Source organism: Cupressus sempervirens, chromosome 4 (assembly GCF_028749045.1).
Source record: "Cupressus sempervirens isolate cs-2001-9-10 chromosome 4, ASM2874904v1, whole genome shotgun sequence".
NCBI classification, from domain to species: Eukaryota; Viridiplantae; Streptophyta; class Pinopsida; order Cupressales; family Cupressaceae; genus Cupressus; species Cupressus sempervirens.
In genome coordinates, this window is record NC_143121.1 from 586,980,609 (window position 1) to 587,000,975 (window position 20,367).

Sequence of the window (20,367 nt, forward strand, 5' to 3'; positions counted from 1 at the left end):
GCCTCCTTGTCTCCATCTGGTTTATCTCCTTCATTTTTCTTTCGACTCCAACATCTTTCTCTTTATGCCCTGGTTTCCCATAGTACCAGACGTTGTTTGGTCCTCTTGATTGAGACCTCCTCCCTTTTGACTTTCCTCTTGATTTCTTGTGATTTCTAGAATTACTTCCTCTCTCAGTTGTTCTGCCTCAACTTTGTGCATTCAAAGCACTTCTAGATGTAGATCCGCCTAAGGATTTTCTATGAGTTTCCTCACTAAAAAAAACATTTATCACATCATCATGTTTTAGGGTACTAAATTCAGGAACAAAATTGCTCACAACCATTACCAAGCCATTCCAGCTTTCAAGCAAAGAACACAAAATCAAGAGAGCCCTAATTTCTTCATCAAAATTGATACCCACAAAAGATAACTAACTAGTAATAGTATTAAACTCATTTAAATGATCAGCAATAGATCCGCCTTCTGTCATTTTCATATTAAATAAATGCTTCATGAGAAATACCTTGTTTGAAGCAGAGGGCTTTTCATATAGTTTCGCTAGGGTTTGCATCAACTCTTTTTTCATCTTCACTTTTTTAATATTAAATTCTATTGATGGTGTCAGGCATAATTGAATGCTTCCAAGTGCCTTTCTATCTAGAAGATCCCAATCATCATTTAACATAGATCCCAGATTCTTGGTTTTTCCTTCCAATGGCTTCCATAAATCCTTCTGATAAAGATAGTCTTCCATTTGCATCTTCCATAACTAAAATTTCTACCCATTAAACTTGTCAACCCTCAGCTCATCCTCATCTTGCATTGCTCCCACTCAACTGTGAGACTTTCCTATAGAGGATAACTGAAAACAACCTTACTCTAATACCACTTGTTAGGATTAAACCTAAGACATAAATAAAAATTGCATGCAATATAAACAATATCAGAAAATAATAGATCATAGAAAAGAACACAAGACACCAAGATTTAACATGGTTCACCAAATCTCTGGGCTATGTCCACCAAAGAACAAGTCCAATCTTATTATGATCCAATGATTACAACTTGATTACAATCCGTAATCCCTTACAGCTCAATACCACCACAAGAACCAATTTTTACATCACTCACTATGAAACAATCCCTAACCCTAAGCCCTTTTATACAAGTATTTTTTTTCTTTAGGGTTACAATATGTTGGTCATAAATTGGTGAATATTAGCCACAACTTTAGTGGTGAATTGATGAATAGTATCAATTTTTTTCAAGGCAATGCCCCAAACACCAAAGAATATAGTAAGTATGTATAGTACATCCTTGATCAGTCACCACAAATAATAGTAATATCATAATTAGGCTTTATACCAAAAAGTGAGTGCAGAATAGAAAATAACAACAATTTTTGTGCTACTAACCATAGCATAACACCCGAAACCACCAAAAGTTGAAGAAAAAGCCCATAGGTCATGAAAAGAAAGCTAAGAGAATCCTTTCCTAGCCTCTAGGAAAAAGTAAACAATATACAAAATTTGACTTATATGAATAACATACCATGATAGACTTGATGTAATAGTTGCTCCAACTAACCCTAAACCAACTTCGAAGATTAATATCTAGCTAAAAAATGCATCAAATATCAATATAGCCAAGGCAATCCAAGCCATTACCATGACTTTTCTATGTGTCAAAAGAAACTTTTGCATTGGGAAACCTGATGCAATTGTCAAGAGTTTTGGTAGCATCCAAAGTGCATATTCTCCTGATAGATCAACTACATCATTCTCCTGTTGGATACAATTTTTAATTGTGTATTGTCTTTGATGTTACACAAATGTCGTATCAATCATCAAACAGAGTCTACCAAGCTCAGATGATTTGCAAGGCAATTTACAGTGTCTACCGAACATTCCTAAACTTAACAAAGAAAAGTTAATGTTTACCGAGCTCACTCAGGCATCAAAGGATTTTTTAGCAAAAGTTAGTATTAACCGAGTTTCCAAGGTTAACAAAGAAAAGTTAATGTTTACCGAGCTCACTTGGGTATCAAAGTATTTTGTAGAAAAAGTTAGTATTAACCGAGCTTCCAAGGTTAACAAAGGAAAGTTAATGTCTATCAAGCTCCCAAGGTTAACAAAGGAAAGTTAATATCAACCGAGCTCGCAAGGTTAACAAAGGAAAGTTAATATCTACCGAGCTCGCAAGGTTAACAAAGGAAAGTTAATGTCTACCGAACTCCCAAGGTTAACGAAAGAAAGTTAATGTCTATTGAGCTGCCAAGGTTAACTAAGGAAAGTTAATGTCTACCGAGCTCCCAAGGTTAACAAAAGAAAGTTAATGTCTACCAAGCTCACATGGTCAGCAAAGGAAGGTCAGTGCTAACCGAGCTCACTCAGTCTCTAAAAGAATTTTGTAGGGTTTGCAGTGTTTACTGAGCTTCACTTGGTTAACACTAGAAAACCATTCTGGAGTAGTAGTTACTGAGCTTGGTCAGCCAATAAAGGATTTTACTATTTTGATATTAAGTTTAATTGCTTCATGTGGCCGACTGATATTAGAATGTATATTTAAGCTGACTTGATAATCTGAAAGGTATATATATAGATGTTCAAGATGTGAATTAGTATGTGAATGTGAATATGAGTATATGGATAAGGATGGAAGAAGCGAATTGAGCAAATTCTGATGAAGGATTAGATATCCTAGAGGAGATGCAAAGTTGTATTTGATAAGCTAGGATCCAGTAAAAGCATAACAGAGATCTATAATCAGCAAAAGATAAGTTGCGTATCATTCAGGTCACCTCATTGTTGCTTTCTAATCATTGTAACAGTGAATCTAGAATCTCTTAACAGAGTTGGTTTAATAGCCATTTTATAAATCCTCTAACAAGGTGACAATTTAGTTGAATTGTTCTCAATACCTCTAACTAGGCCACTCTTAATAGGGTGATTAAATCTTTTAACAAGATCACACCTAACAGTATGTTTTGTAACCTTTAATAGGGTTGGCTCCTAACAGGGCTCACTTCAGAAGAGTGAAAATTGGTGACTAGTTACTTGGTGGTTTTTCCCATATTGGGTTTGCACGTTAAATTTGGTGTCTCTTGTGTTCATTTATTTTAATCTTTGCAAGCATATTAATGACTATGAATGCTAGATAAATAGTAATTAATTAATCTATTGAGTTACAATATTCCTGCATTGTTTACTAAGTATCAACAATATGTAAAGACATCTAAGGGATTTATTTTGGAATTGATTTTTGTGGTAACTGATTCTCCCCTCCCCTCTCAGTTACTTCATCTATATTTCCAACTATTGGTATCAAAGCTTTTGGTGCTTGCAGGACAAGATTTCAAGGATCTAAGCCAAAGATCTGGATGTCTTATAAGAGAGAAATTCCAAGACTTAACAGGGACAAGTTCTCAGGATGGCAAGGGTTGATGAGACTTCATCTAGCTTCCATTGGAGATACAGGACTAAAATACGTTGATGAAAAATATGCAGAACCATCTGGTACATTATCTATCAATGATATTGCTGAAAAGAAGACCCGCAACATTATGATGATAGATATAGCATCTACTTTGAGTTATGAAGAATTTGATGACATTAAAGACTACAAATCTTCCTTTGAAATGTGGGAAAAGCTAAAAGAAATCTATGGAGGAGATGATAATGTAAGAAGAGCCAAAGTAGAAAGTTTGAGAGGACAATTTGATCAAATGAGGATGAGAGAGGATGAAAACATTGCAAAATATGTTGAAAGAGTCAAAGCATGTGTCAGTGCAATCAAAGCATCTGGAGGAGACAATAATAAGTAAAGTTCTTAGAACTCTACTTCCCATTTATGCAATCAGAGTTTCTGCAATTCAAGAAAGAAGATGTGAAGCAAATCACAAGATAAATCTAGAGGCCATAGTTAGAAGATTGAATGAATTTGAACTAGACAACTTTGACAACTATGTTCCAGCTTCTAAAAACATTGAATCAGCATTCGAAGCCAAGCTTTCACTTAAGGAGAAAAGAAAAAAGAAAAAGGAATCTCAGTTAGGAAGTGAAGATGAATCAGACCAAAGTTTAGACAGTGATCTTGAAGTAATTAAAGCTCTACTAGCAAGGAAATATTCTAGATGCAGAGGTAAATTTAAAGGTAAAGTTCCTCTAATCTGCTTTTCATGTGAAGAAGTTGGTCATATTGCTGCTAGGTGCCCAAACAAGTAGAACAAAGATGACAAGAAAGCTTACAAGTACAATGGCAAGAAAGACTTCAAATCATTCAAAGATAAAGGTAAGAAAACATGTTTTATGGCTAAAGATTCTAATGATTCTAATGATGAAGAAGAAGATGAAATTGTCTACATTGTTGTGAAAGATGAATCTGATAATGATGAAGAAATGGCACTCATTTCTCATATGAGAAAAAATGATACATGGATCATAGATAGTGGTTGTTCTCATCACATGACTGGTGATAAAACTAAATTTGAATACTTTGAAAACTATGATGGTGGCAGTGTAAGATTTGGTAACAATGAACCTTGTTGTATAAAAGGAAGAGGAAGAATCTCTCTAACCAAAGAACTTATATGTGATAATGCCTATTGGGTAGAAGGACTAAAGCATAATTTGTTGAGTGTGGCACAACTACTCAATAATGGATTCAAAGTAGAATTCATGCATGGAAAAGCAAGACTACTAGATAGCAAAGGAAAACTGACTGGATCAAGCACTCAAACAAAAGGTAACTTATTTTATCTTGAACTTGGTGAATGTTCATGTTTTATTGCTCGATTTGAAGAAAGTTGGTTATGGCATAAAAGGTTGTGTCTTGTCAATTTTGATAACTTGGTAATGATAAGCAAATTCAAGAAAGTAAGAGGCATTCCTAACATAAAGAAACATGAGGTCGGTCTATGCAAGAATTGTCAGATTGGTAAAATGGGAAAGACTAGTTTTAAAAGTAAAAACTATTAGCCTGAAGATATATTAGAAATTGTGCATACTGATTTATGTGGACCCATTGGAATTGAAAGCTATACTGGAGAAAAGTTCGTCATTCTTTTTGTTGATGATTACTCAAGAATGATGACTATCATGTATCTAAGGAACAAATCAGAAGCATTTGAAAAATTCAAATGGTACTTGGCTAGAGTAGAAAAGGAAACAGGAAAAAGATTGAAATGCTTAAGGTCAGATAGAGAAGAAGAATTCATTTCACATGAGTTCAATAACTTTTGCATTGAAAGAGGAATCAAAAGACAGGTATCAGCCCCTGGAACTCCTGAACAAAATGGAATAGATGAAAGGAGGAACAGATCTATCATGGATTGTACAAGAACCCTAATGATTGAAAAGAACATTGCTATCAAATACTAGAAGGAAGCTATCAGCACTGCAGTTCATACCTTGAATCGGGTACAGCTTAAGAAGGACTCATTCTAAACTCCCTATGAGCTATGGTATGGCTACAAACCTAATGTAAGTTATCTAAAAGTATTTGGAAGTAAATGTTACAGTTTGAAAGAATCTAGAAAAGGCAAATTTGATGTAAAAGGCGATGAAGGAATATTTTTACGATACTCTTGCAAAAGTAAAGCATATATATGTTTGAACCTGTCTACTTACAAAGTCATAGAAAGTGCACATGTGAAAGTTGATGAGTTTGCAGAAAGGACTGAAGAAGAAAGAAAAAGGGAACTTGAAGATTACAGAAGGTTTGTTTTCACTGAACCTGATACAGTACCAGTCAATCAGGAATCTTCTACTCTTGAGTCATCAATAACTAAGTTACAGGTAGTTCAAACCGAGCTACAGCAACCCGAGTTACATTTAGATGCTATTGAGCAAGTGTCTACCGAGTTTGAAGGACCTGAGCCAATATCTACTGAGCCATAACCTGAAGTTGAAATGCAAGAAGATAACAATGAAATTCTTTCAAAAGGCAAGGAACCTATATTAGCAAAATATGTCAGGAGACATCATTCAGCAGATCAAATCATTGGAAACAAATCTGAAGGAACCATGAAAAGAAGTAAGTTGAAAGGTACTTGTTTACTTGCTGATTTTAAACCTAGAAATATCAATGATGCATTGGAAAATGATAGTTGGATTGAGGCTATGAATGAAGAAATATAACAGATAGAGAAAAAAAAGACATGGACTCTTGTACCCAGGCCTAAAGATAAAAATGTGATTGGAACCAAGTGGGTATTCAGAAACAAGTTGGATGAAGATGGTAAGGTATCAAGAAACAAAGCTAGACTAATATGCAAAGGATATGCTCAAGAAGAAAGAATAGACTATGGAGAAACTTTTGCTCCTGTTTCAAGATTGGAAGGAGTCAGAACCTTACTTGCATATGCTACTCACAAAGGATTCAAAGTTTATCAAATGGATGTCAAGTCAGCATTCCTCAATGGTATACTGGATGAAGAGGTCTACATTGAACAACCTGAAGGTTTTGTTTATCCAGATAAAAAGAACATGGTCTGCAAATTACACAAGGCATTGTATGGTTTGAAACAAGCCCCTAGAGGATGGTATGAAAGATTGCATAACTATCTTATTTAGATTGATTTTCAAAGAACTAATGATAACAATAGTTTGTATTTAAAGGAAGGACCAGATAATAAGATTGTTCTGGCAGAAATATTTGTAGATGATACTGTTTTCACAGGAAATGATGATCTTTACAAAGAATTTTCAGAGAAAATGAATAAAAATTTTGAAATGTCTATGTTTGGTGAAATCAAATTCTTTGTTGGTCTTCAAATTCAGCAGAATAAAAATGGTATCTACATCACTCAATCAAAATACATCAAGGAGATATTAAAAAAGTTTGGTATGGAAGATTGTAAACTAGTTGGGACTCCTATGTGTACTGGATTATAACTTACCAAGGAAGATGAATCAAAAGAAGTAGATCAAACACTGTATAGATCTATGATTGGAAATTTGCAGTATGTAGTTCATACTAGGCCAGATATTGCCCTTGCAGTTGCTATTGTAGCAAGATTTTCAGCAAAACTAAGAGAAAATCACATGATTGCAATCAAAAGAATAATGAGATATTTGAAAGGAACTGAAGATTATGATTTATGGTACAAATTTGGAGGTAATCTAGATTTGAAAGTGTTTATTGATGCTGATTGGGTAGGAAACCTTGATGAAAAAAAAAAGTACAAGTGGAGGAGCATTCTTTCTTGGAAAAAGGTTGGTTTCTTGGACAAGCAAAAAGAAGAATTGCACATCCCAATCTACAGTAGAGGCAGAGTATGTTGTTGCTACAGTAAACTATTCTAATATTGTTTGGTTTAAACAGTTGTTGGAAGGCATGAAGGTGGAAATCAAAGAACCAGTTGTTATGTTCTGTGATAATACAAGTGCAATAAACATATCTAAGAATCCAGTGATGCATTCCAAAACCAAGCACATTGCAATAAAATATCATTTTGTCAGAGAATTTGTGCAAGACAAGGAGATCAGATTGGAATATGTTCATACAAAGGAACAAATTGCTGACATATTCACAAAGCCATTACCTAAGGATGCATTCTTGTATCTAAGAAGTAAGTTAGGGGTCACTCCCCTATCTGAAGTTCACTAAAATAAAGTTTTAGTGATGCATCAACGTATACCAAGTTGAAAATCTATCAGTTGATGCAACATAATCAAGAAATATTGTATATGAACCAGTACTAAAGGTACATTAAAATCATTTGAGTTGTGTTGTCTTTGGCATGTGTTGTCAAAGAGGGAGAGTTTTACTATCATATCTTTTTGAAATTTGTTTGAAAGGAAGAAGTTTGCTATGATATTCCCTCACAGAAGGAGATTACTGATAGAGGGAGAGTTTTCTATCTAATTGAGAAAGTTGTTCGATCAGAAAAAGGCTTGTTAGACTTGTTTTCAAATTTTATTCTGCTATGACATGTTGTGTTTCCATCAATGCCAAAGAGGGAGATTGTTGGATACAATTGTTAATTGTGTATTGTCTTTGATGTTACACAAATGTCATATCAGTCATCAAACAGAGTCTACCGAGCTCAGATGATCTGCAAGGCAATTTACAGTGTCTACCGAATGTTCCTGAACTTAACAAAGAAAAGTTAATGTTTACCGAGCTCACTTGGGCATCAAAGGATTTTGTAGCAAAAGTTAGTACTAACCGAGCTCCCAAGGTTAACAATGAAAAGTTAATGTTTACCGAGCTCACTTGGGCATCAAAAGATTTTGTAGCAAAAGTTAGTATTAACCGAGCTCCCAAGGTTAACAAAGGAAAGTTAATGTCTACCGAGATCCCAAGGTTAACAAAGGAAAGTTAATATCTACCAAGCTCACAAGGTTAAGAAAGGAAAGTTAATGTCTACCGAGCTCCCAAGGTTAACGAAGGAAAGTTAATGTCTACCAAGCTCCCAAGGTTAACGAAGGAAAGTTAATGTCTACCGAGCTCCCAAGGTTAACAAAAGAAAGTTAATTTCTACTGAGCTCACATGGTCGGAAAGGAAGGTCAGTGCTAACCGAGCTCACTCGGTCTCCAAAGAATTTTTGCAGGGTTTGCAGTGTTTACCGAGTTTCACTTGGTTAACACTAGAAAACTATTCTGGAGCAGTGGTTACCGAGCTTGGTCGGCCAGCAGAGGATTTTACTATTTTGATATTAAGTTTAATTGCTTCATGCGGCCGACTGATATTGGAACCTATATTTAAGCCAACTTGATAATTTGAAAAGTATATATATAGATGTTCAAGCTGTGAATTAGTGTGTGAATGTGAATATGAGTATATGGATAAGGATGGAATAAACAAATTGAGTGAATTCTGATGAAAGATTAGATATCCTGGAGGAGATGCAAAGTTGTATTCGATCAGCTAGGATCTAGTAAAAGCAGAACGTAGATCTGTAATTAGCAAAAGATAAGTTGCATATCATTCAGGTCACCTCATTGTTGCTTTCTAATCATTGTAACAGTGAATCTAGATTCTCTTAACAGAGTTGGTTTAATAGCCATTTAATAAATCCTCTAACAAGGTGATAGTTCAGTTGAATTGTTCTCAAGACCTCTAACCAGGCCACTCTTAATAGAGTGATTAAATATTCTGAAAAGGTCACACCTAATAGTGTGTTTTGTAACCTTTAACAGGGTTGGCTCCTAACAGGGCTCACTTCAGAAGAGTGAAAATTGGTGACTAGTTACTTGGTGGTTTTTTCCATATTGAGTTTCCACGTTAAATCTAGTGTCTCTTGTGTTCATTTATTTTAATCTTTGCAAGCATATTAATGACTATGAATGCTAGATAAACAGTAATTAATTAATCTACCGAGTTACAATATTCCTGCACTGTTTACTGAGTATCAACAGTATGTAAAGACATCTAAGGGATTTATTTTGGAATTGATTTTTGTGGTAACTAATTCACCCCTCCCCTCTCAGTTGCTTCATCTATATTTCCAACATCTCCTGACCCAGTAGCTTAAGGATTGTAGTTGCAAAGATGTAAATAGAACTCAAGAGAACTGATGTACTCTGTAATATTAACCATGAACGCTCCAAATACACTCCAAACATTTGATGATTACCTACTCCAATTGCCTGGCCCATTTGTCAGTTGTATAGAAACTAGTTAGGATATTGCATGATGGATTCAGTAAAAATGTTGTTTGGCTTAACCAAAATGTACCCATTTGCAAAACCTCCTAGTTAAAAGGTTTTAATTAAATGCCTTATGTTTTCTAGAACAATTTTAAGGCTTTCAAATCACACAAAGTGAAACAATGTCCTTTTGACCAATCTTTTTCTTGTACAATTTTTCTAATCAGATTTGTTTGTCAAATTAGAGACAATGAATTAAAGACAAACCATCTTGCTCACTTCAAAAAAAATGCAATTTGTATTTGTTTTTGATAGACTAGTAACTTCTTGTGGGGCAGCACCTTATATATTATATTAGATAAAAAATTACATGGTTGTTTATGACAACAAGGGTCATGATGCACATAGGTATTACCATTAAATAAAAACTACTCCCTAACCATTCTATATATCTGTTCACAAAATGAGGAGTACCCAACACAAAATGTCATTGTGTCTTCAAGACCCTGCAAATGTTGAACTAACCATCCCTAATAATGGAAATGGAAATGGAAATGTTTCTACGAAATTGTGCATGAGATTTTCAGCACCATTACATTAAATCAAAATCAAAATCTAGAACATTAAGAAGACAACAATTTAGATGAATGAAAAAATAAAAAATAAAAGATACAAACTTATGAAATAATGACAAGTAGAAAATCAAAGAAGGAAGACTTAAAAGGGGAAATCCGAGCCTAAGAAAAGTGTAGTTTTCCGTGGCATGCAAAAGGAAATAAACTCCAATTGTCAACTGTACTTTCTTTTTGAGCACACATGTCAGAAGTGACACATATAATTGCCATCATATTTTGGTGTTTTTATAGCAACGAGAATCCCAAGGCTTTGGTAGTTGTGCCAATTTCCTACAACAAACCTTGATTTTCCCATGTTCTCTTGCGTTGAAATTTGTAAAAGTATTGATACATTAATCACCAGTTAACTTTAAGCAACTTTAAGCCTAGGCAATAGTTCTCCGCATCAACTCACAAAACGTTACGATTACTATAATCGATAATGCCCTCGTTAAGCTGTTGAGTTGGCATTACCGTTTCCTGTGATAAAACGTCTTATGTATTGACATTTCCCAGCACGATCTACTTGTAAAATAAAATATCCGAATATTATATCTGCTTGAACGGGATCTATTCTCAAGATATCTCACATGAAATTCTGCTCTCTTCCGACAAAGCAATATTTCTGCTGTGTCATGATTAACACAAACTATAAATATTTAATTTCCATCGTGCCGTTTTCCATACACGAAGCAAAACGTTGAAAAATTACTCGAGTTAGTAATCAAAATAATATTTCAACTATACGTACCAATACCAAAATGATCATAATCATCTAATCTCCTCTTTCACTAATTAAATTTCTTTTATATTAATCAAAATCGCCATGAAATATTTTAGGTGGAAGTCAAGCATATCTAGGGGCAATTCTTCTTATTCACAACTCATTTATCTTTCCACACCAACTTCCACCTCATACTCTACATTCGCAGCTATGGGCTTCATGGATTTACAGGAGATAACGCCAAATTCTTTCCTAGTCATAATTTTAGTTGCTATCTGCCCATTCTTAGCAGGTTTTGTACTAAAGTACTTATGGAGGCCATGGATGATTTATAGAGCTCTGAAGAAACAGGGATTTAAAGTCCTCCTCCTCGATTCATGATTGGCAATCTTGTTGAAATCGCAACCGTGTTGCACCAACCAATGCTTACTGATATGCCTTCCATAAACCATGACGTTGGAGAAAGAGTTTCACCTTACATACCCAAGTGGTCACAGATTTATGGTCTATTCCTCACAGGAGTCTATCTTGTTTCTTAAAAGATTTATCGTGTATGCTCTTATATCTCGAGTAATGCATGTGCAGGAGAGAATTTTTTTCTATGGTTTGGTAATGAGCCCAGCATTGTTCTAACCGATGGAGAGCTCATCAGAGAACTTCTTTCTTCCAAGCACTCTGCTGACTGCGGAAGGTCTCCAATAACAATAAAGATGCTTTCTATTGTTAATTATTGTTAGTTGGACAGCTGTTATTTCTGACCCGGAAATAGCAGCACTATTTATGGGTAGCTTGGACAGCTGTTCATCCTTATCTATGAATAGCGGTTGTATTTATGGGTGGTTTGGACAACTGTTTGTCCACTTGCCCAAAATTAGTAAATGGTTATTATTTACTAATTTTAGTGATTCCTTTTGGACACTTTGCAACCAATTCTATTATTGGCTGTCGAGTTGTCTTAATCTCAGCCGTTGGTTAGATTTAATCTCGGTCGTTGGTTTACCAACATGAGTAGTATAGAAAGGGGTCATTGGGTCATTTGGAGAAGAAGCTTTGGAGAAACGTTTGCAATGTTAGCAAACAGTCTTGCAGTGTTAGCAAGGGCGCAGTGTTCGCGCGGGAATAGCAGTGGGGAATATCAGCAGGAGAAATTAGGAGGTTGTCGGAGTTCTGCCAGTGTGAGGCAAAGAATTTTGTATCTCTTGATTTGTTGAAGTTTAATATAATTTCTCATCTGTAGAACTGGTTTTCCCTTAGGGGTTTTTCCAAGGACAATTTGTTCGAAAATATTGTGTTCATTGTGTTGCACATTTCTTTTTGTATTTTAAGTGAAGTTCCAGTTGTGTTATCTTTCAATATTAGCTGAGAATTTGTTTTCACCAGTTTAATAATCGTTTACGATAGGAGATTAATAATCAGTGACTGCAATAGTTTGATTTTTCACATGGTATCAGAGCATTGTTAAGGGTAGAAGAGTTTTGCCCTAGGAAAGAAATTTTGATCTCTTTAGATTTATTATTGCTTTAAACCCTTGAGATGGCTTCAGCTGGTTTGAGAGATCAGGACAGATTGGATGGTGCCTCAAATTTTGGTGTTTGGAAGGCCAGAATTTCTTTATTGTTGGAAGAGAATGGTATCAAAGATTATGCTACCAGTGGTGTACCTGTACCGACGGATGCAACACAGCTTGCAGCATATAGGAAGGACGATGCCAAAGCGAAGAAGATTATCTTTGATGGTGTCAAGGATCATATTGTTCCACATATCTCGGAGCTAGATACAGCAAAGAAGATGTGCGACGCCATTCTAAATCTATACTAGAATGCTACCACCAATAGGAAGTTGATTCTCAGAGAGAAGCTAAAGAATACCCGGATGAATCAGGGAGAAGACATCACAAGTTACCTCACCAGGCTCAGACTTGTCAAGGATGAGTTAGCAGCTGTTGGAGGTAGCCCTAGTGATGATGAGCTGGTGAGAATAGCCCTAAATGGGTTTACTAAACAATGGAGTGTCTTTGTTCAAGTTGTCAGTGGATGAGATACTTTACCGAGTTGGGATTGAGTATGGACTGATTTCACTTAGGAGGATTTTAGCCTAAGTCTTGTCAATGGGGCCAACAAGAGTCAGAAAAATGAGGTGGAACAAGAGAACGTTGCCCTAGTGGGTAAAGGGAAAGCAAAGAAGGGATCTAGCAAAGAATCAAATTCACAAAGTGAAAAGAAGAAGAAGGACCTTTCTAAGGTCAAGTGCTTTGGATGTCACGAGTTTGGCCACTATGTCTGTGATTTCCTAGAGAGGAAAAAGGGTAAGAAGCAGGTGGCAGCTTCAGCAAGTGTAGAAGAACTCTCCAGCATAATGGAAGATGAGTTTGCACTCATAGCTTGTATGGTTAGCTCAACCTCATAGTGTGTTTGGTATATAGATAGTGGGGCGTCATTTCATATGACAGAAGTTAGAGAGTACTTCTCCAGTTACAAGGAGGAGGACACTAACATCCAGATTTCTATGGGAAACTTGTCCAAACTCAACCTTGTTGGGAAAGGGACTGTTTAGTTTTAGAGGGAGAATGGAAAGATAATTCCTCTCCATGATGTGTTATATGTGCTAGGCTTAGGTATGAATTTGATTTCTGTATCTGTTCTTCAGGATAGGGGGTATAATGTACTCTTTAGAGGGACACGTGTTGATTAAGCACAAGGATTGGAAATCACCCATAACTATTGGAGTTAGGAGTTGTCGCCTTTATAGATTGCAGTTTGATACTCCTAAGGCACTTATGTGCAACAATAATCCTAGAGATCTTGGAGAGCTATGGCATAGGAGGATGGGCCATATTCATCATGGAGCACTTAGATTGCTTCGTGAGACCGTGACAGGTGTTCCAGAGATGAGCACAGAGCATGACGATGTATGTAAGGGATGTGTGTTGGGGAAGTTTGAGAAAGCATCTTTTCCAAGGAGTGACACTAGATCTAAGGGTGTTCTTGATCTAGTACATTCAGATGTTTGTGGACCGATGTCAACGAAATCTCTCAGAGAATATGAGTACTATGTTACTTTTATTGATGACTTCTCTAGAAAGACCTGGATATTCTTCTTGAAGACTAAGGATGAGGTTTTCAGTCGATTCCAAGAGTTCAAGGCTCTTGTGGAGAACTTGACAGGAAAGAAGATAAAGGTTCTTCGGTCAAACAATGGAGGCGACTACAAAGGAAATGTCTTCCAGGAGTTCTGTACCAGAGAAGGAATCAAGAGAGAATGGACTGTTCCTTACAATCCACAACAAAATGGAGTTGCTGAGAGGAAGAACCGTTCTATATCGGAGGCAGCAAGAGCTATGCTACATGACCAGGACATGCCCTGCTACTTATGCGTAGAGGCGTGTAATACAACAGTCTACATTCAAAATAGGGTTCCACACAAGGTGCTAGGGAAGATGACACCAGAGGAGGCTTTCACAAGGAAGAAGCCAAATGTTAGTCACTTCAGGATATTCGAGAGTTTGGCATATTGTCATATTCCTGGAGATACACGTACAAAGTTAGATCAGACTACAGAGAGGGGGTACTTTGTTGGGTACAGTGAGACCTCAAAGGCATACATGATTTTCATTCCGGGGACTAAAAGAGTTATTGTCAGACAGGATGTCAAGTTCATGGAGGACAAGGAATTCAAGAGATCTAGAGATTTGCTAGCAGATGATCAGAGTGAGCAGCCAACAGAAGCTCCAAGACCAAGTCAAGGGCAGCAAAGCTCAAGTACAGTTACCAGTATGAGTGTAGACTCAGTTAGTGAAGATTCATAGAGTATGGAGCAATGGGTGCAACAGGAAATGCATCTAGAAAACTTAGAGGTTGACATTTCATCCTCTACTATTGGCAGCGGGAACCATCTAGTTCCAGATACACAAAGGGATACTCAGTAGTTTGTGGGAGCTCCTAGGAAGAGTACTAGACAGCGAAGACAACTAGCCAAGTTCAATGACTATGTGGCATTAGTTAGTCAGTTGGTAGATAGTGAGCCTTCTAGCTATCAGGAAGCTGCAGAACATCAGGTATGGCGAGATGCTATGGTTGAGGAATATTCTTCAATAATGCAGAATGATGTGTGGGAGGTAGTACCTAGACCAACAGATAGGGCTGTAGTTGGATCACACTGGATCTATAAGATAAAGCACGGTGCAGATGGTAGCATCGAGAAATACAAGGCTAGGTTCGTAGCAAAGGGGTTCTCTCAGAAGGAGGGAATAGACTATGAGGAGACATTTGCTCCAGTTGCCAGGTATACTTCTATACGAGTTGTAATCTCACTTGCAGCACAGATGGGATGGCAAATCCATCAAATGGATGTCAAGACAGCATTCCTCAATGGTGAGTTGAAGGAGGAGGTATACATAGAACAACTAGAAGGCTTTGTAGCACACAACAAAGAAACCCACATGTGCAGATTGAAGAAAGAATTGTACGGACTCAAGCAGGCTCCTAGAGCGTGGTATGAGCGCATTGATACATACTTGCAAAAAATGGGCTTTGTGAAGAGTGAAGCAGATGCTAACCTCTACTACTTGATGGTTAGGGGTGAGATTCTCATTCTTGTTCTTTATGTGAACGACCTATTTCTTACAGGTTCACTAGGGCTCATAGTGGATTGCAAGAGGAACCTTGCAAAAGAGTTCGAGATGAAGGATTTAGGACTTATGCACTACTTTCTAGGCATGGAAGTGTGGCAGACAGATGGGGAGATTTTCCTTGGTCAAGGGAAATATTGCATTGAAATCTTGAAGAAATTTGGGATGGAGGATTGCAAAGCCATGTCTACACCCATGATCACGAATTGGAGGAAGGTAGATACATCTAAGGAGAAAGATATAGATCCCACTTTATATAGACAGTTGATTGGTTCTCTTATGTACTTGGTCAACACTAGACCAGATATAGCATTTGCAGTTAACTCTCTTAGTTAGTTCATGGTTGAACCAAAGAGAATGCATTGGATAGTGGCTAAGCATGTGCTACGTTACTTGCATGGTACAGTCAAGTATGGGATCAGATATGTTCGAGGTGAAGGTATCAGGTTGATAGGCTATACTAATGCAGATTGGGCAGGAAGTACAACGGGCAAAAGGAGCACTTCAGGATGTTGTTTCAACTTGGGATCAGGAGTTGTATCTTGGTTCAGCAGGAAGCAGAAGTCTGTGGCTCTAAGTTCAGCAGAAGCAGAATACATAGCAGCTAGCATGGCGACATGTGAAGCTATATGGCTTCGAAAGTTGTTAGTAGCCTTGTTTGGTCAGAAGGTTGAGACTACTGTGATACATTGTGACAATCAGAGTTGCATCAAGTTGTCTGAGAATCCAGTGTTTCATGATAGGTCTAAACATATAGATATCAGATATCACTTCATCAGAGATTGTGTACAAAGGGGAGTTGTTCGACTACAATACATACCTACAGATGAGCAGGTAGCAGACATTCTAACGAAGGCTTTGGGAAAGGCCAAATTTATCTTCTTCAGAGATAAGATGGGTGTCATGCAGAACAGCTTCCTCGCTAAGAGGGAGTGTTAATTATTGTTAGTTGGACAGCTATTATTTCTGACCCAGAAATAGCAGCACTATTTATGGGTAGCTTGGATAGCTGTTCGTCCTTATCTATGAATAGCGGTTGTATTTATGGGTAGTTTGGACATCTATTTGTCCACTTGCCAAAAATTAGTAAGTGGTTATTATTTACTAATTTTAGTGATTCCTTTTGGACACTTTGCAACCAATTCTATTATTGGCTGTCAAGTTGTCTTAATCTCATCCGTTGGTTAGATTTAATTTCGGTCGTTGGTTTACCAACATGAGTAGTATAGAAAGGGGTCATTGGGTCATTTGGAGAGGAAGCTTTGGAGAAATGTTTGCAGTGTTAGCAAACAGTCTTGCAATGTTAGCAAGGGCGCAGTGTTAGCGCGGGAATAGCAGTGGGGAATATCAACAGGAGAAATTAGGAGGTTGTCGGAGTTCTGCTAGTGTGAGGCAAGAAATTTTGTATCTCTTGATTTGCTAAAGTTTAATATAATTTCTCATCTGTAGAACTGGATTTCCCTTAGGGGTTTTTCCAGAGACAATTTGTCCGAAAATATTGTGTTCATTGTGTTGCGCATTTCTTTCCGTATTTTAAGTGAAGTTGCAGTTGTGTTATCTTTCAATATTAGCTGAGAATTTGTTTTCACCAGTTTAATAATCGTTTATGATAAGAGATTAATAATCAGTGACTGCAATAGTTTGATTTTTCACATCTATTGCGTTGGGCAATGGACTCTTCACTGCTAATGGCCAAAGATGGTCTCACCAGCAGAGAATTGTGGCGCCTGCCTTTCATATGGAAAAGCTTAAGGTGATGACTTCATTCTTAGCTACTGATTCCTCAATCCATCATGTCCTTTCCTTCTCCTTACTTTACTAAATGATTGGAATAGGCAGACCTCAATTCTTAAAATTTTAAATTTTCTGTTTGGGTGGATCAAATCAAATCGAAATTGTGAATAGGAATACGTATTTCAATTTTGACCTAAAAATGAGCATTCGCAATTCCACTTACACAGGTAGAATTGGAAAAAGTATTCCTATTCCAGTTTTATTTATTTTAGAAAATATAAATTTTTGAGTCCATAAATTCCCATCAAATTTAGACTGAATCAAAAAAAAAAAAAATACATATTCTTATTTCTATTTATAGAATAACAATTCCAAAATATGTATTCTTATTCCTACAGCTAAACGAACCCTAATCTAAACAACCATACCGTTCTTAGCATGATTTATACAATGTTTTTTGTGGGCTTTTAAATCTTAGGTTACTATTGAGAAATCTTGTTGTGCAAACTTTGCAGGCCTCGGTTGAAATCATTTCAATGTGTACAGATCAATTGGTAAAGGAATGGAACGATATTATAAAGAAAAGTACAGAGAGGCCTTGTGAACTAGAGCTGACTGCTTCATGGACAGGCTTGCAGCGGAAATATTAATGAGGGTAGGATTTGGAATGGACTTTAAAAAAGATGGGAAGGATATATGCGAAGATATGAGGAGATTAGCGGAGATAATGAACCGCACTATTCGATATCTGTGGCTTCCAGGTTCCAGGTATGATACGATTCATTTTCGAAATGGAAATATGAAATTTGGCTTGTTTTCATCATAGTTATAAAGAATCCTGACTTTTTAGAGCTCATATTTACTTTTTCAAATAATAGATATATTCCTATTCCCTCAAATCTGGAGGCTTGGAAACGGAGTAGAAGATTGGAAGGAAACTTGAAGCAGATTATAAAGAAAAGGAAAGAGAGTGGATCATATGGGGATGATCTTCTTGGGTTGATACTCTTAGAAACAGAGAATGTTTCTTCAGATGACAAGGATTTCAGCCACATACAAAAGCAAGTAATGGACGAATGCAAAGCATTCTTCTTGGAAGGAAGAGAAACTGGTGTTTTCATATCATGGACAATATTCCTGTTGGCACTCAACCAGGATTGGCAACAAAAGGCTCACGAGGAAGCAACTGCCATCTGTGGAAACGGCAGTCCCACCATGAATTGTTTAGCAAAACTCAAAATTGTAAGCACGGTAAACAGATTTAACTATGGAAATCCTTGTAAGAGAAACATTTCTGAATTAATGTTGCAAATTTGCTTTTGACAGATTGGGATGATAATAAACGAGACGCTGAGGTTGTACCCACCAGGAGTAGGCTTTGCCAGGCAGGCATTCAAAGACTTATAATTAAGAAATGATTTTATAATTCCCAAGGGTGTAAATGTGGTGAGAGACATGTTATCAGTTCACAGGGATCCAAGATTCTGGGGAAGCGATGCAAATGAGTTCAGGCCAGAGCGCTTCGGAGATGGAATAAGCAGAGCTACTAATAATCATCCGTATGCCTTCATTCCATTTTCTCGTGGGCCAAGAGCGTGCATAAGCCAGAGCTATGCCCTATTAGTAACTAAGGTTGTTGTCACTTTGCTGGTAAATATTTTCAGGTTTAGTGTGAGCAGTGGATACAGGCATGCACCTGTAGCCTTCCTCTCTCTAATTCCTCAACATGGGATGCCAATCATGGTGGAGAGAATTGAATGCAATAGTGATTAACTATCACCCTTATCCGCCAAAGGATAACTTTACAATGTTTTAATTAAATAAAAATATTAGAAAATCATTGTAAAACACTAAATCATCGAAATAGTGAATGTAGTAGGCTGGGTAGACGCTTCCCTCTTTTCGAGGAGTGGACGTGCTCGTTTTCTCCCCTCTTTAGATGGAATTTCTAGTTATTTAATTAAGAATTGTTAATATTATATAATTTTATATTAGAATGGATCTAGTCAAATTTTCAAAGCTTATATGTATATGTATATGTATTTTGTATGTGTATTATGTTGTTTTAAAATTTACATCAAATTTAAATAATTGTAAGCACAGACTATTCAAGGGAAGAACATGTGTTTTAAATAGTGTTCTTTTTAGTTAGTAAATAAAGATTGATTATCTATAACTTTATTTTTTCTACTTTTAAAGATCTTTAAATTAATTTACATTTTTTCATTTTAGACATGAAAAAAGATAATGAAAATATTAAGTAAAAAAGGAAATAATTTTTTTTTTTTTTTTTGGAGTTTTCCATTTGATGAGCAAAAAAAAAACCCCTTTTGGAGGAGGATATAAAAACGGTCATAGGAATTCGTGAAGGTGGATGAGGTTACTATTTTTTATCTTACATATGATTTTGAGTGCCTTACTAGGGTGTTTTTTTTAATGCATATACGAAATTACAAAAAAAAAGAACTTGGAACATTTTTATGTTTTAAAGCTTAAATGTGGAGATTGGGGTTTTAATGAAATATTACAGATACATTCGTTTTGACATACACAATTTTTAATCGTAGATATGAATTTGTTAGCACTTGGTATGTCGTTTTGAGGTTTTTGTGTTCATGCATACTCTAATAGACAACAAGGGTGTTAAAAATAATGTTTATTATAGTAGCTGGGCATTTAATGCACAGTCCAGAACTTTCTACTTGCTTCTTGGAGCCTCTCTCTTTGTGCAAAATTTGAATTTAAAATTATGTAGAAATCTCTAGAGTGCTTCCTTTCTTGAAGCTTCTCAAGAACCCTCTAGAAATATGTATGAGCTCTATAAATAGAGCATTCCTCTCAGCTGTAATAACAAGAAGAAACTTTATAGCTCTTTGATATATTTGAGTTTTGCTGCTCTGTTTTTAAGCTCTGTTTTATGCTCTGTTTTTTATTCTTTGTGCTGCTGTTTTAATTCATCATGGTATCAGAGCATTTTCAGTTCTTTGGGCTGTGAATATATGATGTTTTTTGGAATGAATATATGTGTTTTTCTTGTGTGAATCTTTACATTTGCAGGCTGTAACTAAGGAGTGAACAGCAGTTTGGTTTGG

At 36.3% G+C, this 20,367-nt stretch overlaps 1 pseudogene; it reads left to right on the top strand.

Annotated features, from left to right (window-relative positions):
* The first annotated feature begins 11,133 nt into the window (after positions 1–11,133).
* On the top strand, positions 11,134–19,048 carry LOC149562570 (cytokinin hydroxylase-like; annotated as a pseudogene).
* The last annotated feature ends 1,319 nt before the right edge of the window (positions 19,049–20,367 follow it).